At 40.9% G+C, this 4,104-nt stretch overlaps 1 non-coding gene across 1 annotated transcript; it reads left to right on the top strand.

Annotated features, from left to right (window-relative positions):
- Positions 1–3,482: 3,482 nt before the first annotated feature.
- On the top strand, positions 3,483–3,589 carry LOC118488739. Its single transcript, XR_004885274.1, has one exon. It is a non-coding gene; the product is annotated as a small nucleolar RNA R71 (small nucleolar RNA).
- Positions 3,590–4,104: the final 515 nt, after the last annotated feature.

The raw sequence follows: 4,104 nt of genomic DNA, 5'->3' as shown, positions 1-4,104 counted from the left end.
ATATGTTGCATTTTACACACATCAAATACCCCCACACTTGAATCTTTGCTTGTCCTCAAGCAAAACTCTTTATAACGTGGCTTACACACCCAAATGGAATGGGTAGAAGAGAAGTTTTGGGCTTGTCTTGAGGGTCGGGAATCCAAGATCTTTATTGGGTTTTATTTTTACGCTATGTACAATCCTATTCGTTATGATTTATTTAGAACGTTTCATAAGAGAAATTACTTATTTGGGCATAACATGCCTTTTTAAAATTCCATTTATATACAAGTTCACATACCTTACGGGAGATCACTCAACACTCGGCCGAAGATGTATTTTTGTGAAACACTCGAGACCGGCATGGAACTTACGTCTACCATAAGCTTGCCAAGCAATCAATCCTCCTCCTTTTTAACTATAAACCTTTGTAAATATCAAGAGGACTTTGGGGAAGGGTTAGGCTTGGGTTAAAGGTAGGTGGTTTTGGGTTAGTGATTAGTAAAAAGGGCTAAAAGCGTAAAAAGTGTCGGTCATCGTAAAACGTTTTGTTTTTTGTGACTTTTATTCAAACTAAAACTTTCAAACAAAGTCTCTTTTGAGGAACTTGTTTGTTTATTGCTAGACTTCATATATATTTTTTTGATAAGGGTTGTCACAAGAAAACCGAGCTTTTTACTAAAATAAAGGGTTTAAAGGAAAAAGGTTTTGGTGGGTAAAGGGTGTTTGTTTTGTTGGTTTAGAAATGAAAAGGTTTAGGCTTAAAGAGGTTAACTAGGGGGATTTTGGGTAGGTTAAAAGAAAAGGAAAAATAATGATGTTGAAAAGGAAAATGGGTTAGTCCTAATGCCTCCATCACTTACTTACTTGGGTTTAAGTCGGTAAGGAACGGGAATGTATCGTCGTGGCAAGTTCTAGAGTCGTAAGAAACCAAGCGGCTATTCACACAAAAAACGAAAAATGAGCATTTAGTTTAAAGATGTATGCTTGTATGCTCAATAAATGCTCAAAACTCACTTTTTGTGGGAATGGTTTTATAATGTGATCAAGTATATATAATCAAATTTTAACTAGATTTGTCATGTCGTTTCATAATTTTCTTATGTTGGTTCTTTTTATCATGACGCTATCGGTTGTAAATTTGTAAAAATATAACCTTTTTAGAACTTGTTATTCCCAAATTAAACCAAGACAAGTAAAAAAAATGAAAAGTTTTTGAAAAAATTTGGGGTGATTAGCGGTTCCAATATAGTTTTGTGTAAGGCTTGTTATTAGGACTTGCAAAATTCAAGTTTTTAGCATCCCCCCCACACTTAAATTACACATTGTCCTCAATGTGTTCAAAAATAAGTTTTTAGGTTGATTGAATGTGTAAAAATGTATTTAAAAAGAAAATTTTATGTTACTGGGCGTCTGAGCACGGGCCCATGTTGGTCCGGGCACGGCCCCGTGTTAATATCGCCAGTATCATTTTTAACATAAGGCTGGGCACCGGGGCGTGTTCAGTGAACACGGCCCCGTGTCCAGTTACCTGAACTGGGTGTTTTCTGCATAACCTCGGCACGGGTGCGTGTTGGGCTGAGCACGGCCCCGTGCTGAACTTGATGTAATGAAGAAAAATTGTCGGGAGACTCTGTTTTTGTGCATGGGGTGTGGGTTCAAGTTTCCCTTAGTAACCTCCACCATTTCGAGTGTGTTTTATTCCTGAAAAGTAAAACTAAACTACAAAACATAAAAGTTAGTCTAAACTAAAACTAAGGATAGTTCCGCGGAATGCCTCCATGGTGCGCCACGTTTATAAGGGTCCTTGGCTAGACCCAAAGTCAGTCATATGTTACCCAAGTGGGATATTTTGCATCCCATGTTGCACCGTCGGAGAGCATCATCCAAGCTTGAGTCTATGACATTCATGTAGTTGACCGGGTTGTCGTCTTCTACTCTTTTCTCAACCCCGAACTCCATCTCTTTGTCCCCAACCCTCAATGTCAATTTCCTACCATTCATGTCCATCATTGCGTGAGCAGTGGCTAGGAATGGTCTTCCTAGGATGAGTGGTACTTCGATATCTTCCTCCATATCTAGTATGACAAAGTCGGCCAGGAAGACAAAGTCTCCGACTTTTACCAATAGGTTTTCGGCGACACCTTGTGGATACTTGATAGACCTATCGCCGAGTTGTATGCTCATCTTTATGGGGCTTGTTTTACCTAGTCCGAGTCAGTCAAACATTGAAGCGGGCATGAGATTTATGCTAGCCCCAAGATCGGCTAGTGCATTGCGTATGGGTGATTCCCCAATGGAACAAGGGATAGTGAAGCTTCAGGGGTCGATTTTCTTTTGTGGGAGTTTGTTAAGTAGTACGGCGGAGCATTCTTCACTTAAATTAACTCATTGCAGTGCTTCGATTTTCCTTTTGTGAGTGAGAAAGTCTCTCATAAATTTTGAATATTTAGGCAGTTGAGTGAGGACTTCCACAAATGGAAGATTGATGTGCAATTGTTTTAATAAATTTACGAATTTTGTGAATTGCTCATCGGTCTTTTGGCGAAGTAACAGACCGGGGTAAGGCACCGGGGGGGGGGGGGGTTCTTGGTAGGCTCTTGATTTGGCAGAGGAGTTGTCTCTTTTTGGGGTGTTGGTGAAGTTGCGGTTTGGTTAGACGGACTCTTTTCAGACGGAGGTAGTGTAGCCTCCTCAGGACCTACGGTACTGTTTCTCAATGTGATGAGATGCACTTGCGCCTTTGGGTTGGTTTCGGTATTGTTGGGTAACGCGCCTTGTGGTCTCTCGGAGAAATTTTGAGCTAGTTGATTTAGTTGTTTTTCAATGTTTTGAATACTAGCTTGTTGATTTCTAAAGTTTGATTCCATTTGTTGGAATCGATCCGAGTTTTTCTTTTCGGTGTCGGAGATGAGGCATGAGATAGTATCTTCAAACCTCTCTCGTCCCCCTTGTTGTTATTGAGAGAAATTTGTGACTCATTTCTTGGTTGTTGAAAGTTTGTTCGTTGGTTTTGGTTTTGTTGGTTACTACTATTGTCGGGTTCTCTCCAACCAAGGTTAGGGTGGTTACGCCATCCTTGGTTGTAGGTACCCGTTGGAGGACCTGACGGCCTAGGTCTATTATCAATGTAGTTTACCGTTTCCGTTTGGTTATCCATTTCTTTCATACAACTCCAATTTTCATGTGGCCCACCGCACCCTTCACAAGCCATAACCGAGGCCGTTTTTGCCATTTCTAACTTTTTGATTTTCGAAGAGAGGGCCTCGATTTGGGCTTGTAAAGAAGTGCTTTCGTCTACCTTATGGGCGCCCGCAGCGATAGATTTTGTGCCTTGGGGAGTGTGCCACTGAAAATTGTTTTGAGCAATTTCCTCAATTTGATTATAAATTTCATTTGGGCGACGATTACCTAGAAGTCCCCCGGAGCTAGAGTCAAGTGTTTGTCTTGTGTATGGCAACAACCCATTATAGAAAGTGGATACTTGTTGCCATACCGCAAGACCATGATGCGGACACTTTCTTAATAGCTCCTTGAATCTTTCCCAAGTTTCATATAAGGATTCCCCGTCCTCTTGTGAGTATGTATTAATTTCAGTCATTAGTTTAGCCGTTTTAGAAGAAGGGAAATACTTATACAAAAACTTTTGGGCTAGTTCATCCCAAGTGTTTATCGAACCCACTAGAAGGGTGTTAAGCCAAGCCTTAGCTCGGTCTTTTAGTGAAAATGGAAACATTCGGAGGCGGATGGCGTCATTTGATGCCCCATTGATGCGAAAAGTATCATATATTTTCAAAAAGTTGGTAATATGTAAGTGTGGATCTTCGTCCACAAGCCCATGGAAAGTTATGGAGTTTTGGAGCATTTGAATCAAATGCGGCCGAAGTTCAAAGTTGTTGGCATCGACATTCGGTGCATTGATAGCGGCACCAAGATTACCTACCGTGGGCCGTAGGTAATCCATTAGGGTACGTTGATCCGCCATTGGAAGTGGGTCCCCCAAAACTTTCTCTTGGGTTTTAGCTTTAAGTCTTTTTCTTAGAAAGCGTTCGAGTTCGTCTAGAGGTTCTTTTATGTCTTTATTGGAACTGGAGCTCATACACTGCGTAGGAAGTTCAGGTG

The sequence above is a fragment of the Helianthus annuus genome, chromosome 16 (assembly GCF_002127325.2).
Source record: "Helianthus annuus cultivar XRQ/B chromosome 16, HanXRQr2.0-SUNRISE, whole genome shotgun sequence".
In the NCBI taxonomy this organism is placed as follows: Eukaryota; Viridiplantae; Streptophyta; class Magnoliopsida; order Asterales; family Asteraceae; genus Helianthus; species Helianthus annuus.
The sequence above is the reverse complement of the archived record's forward strand: the minus strand, read 5'-3'. Positions and strand labels throughout refer to the sequence as shown.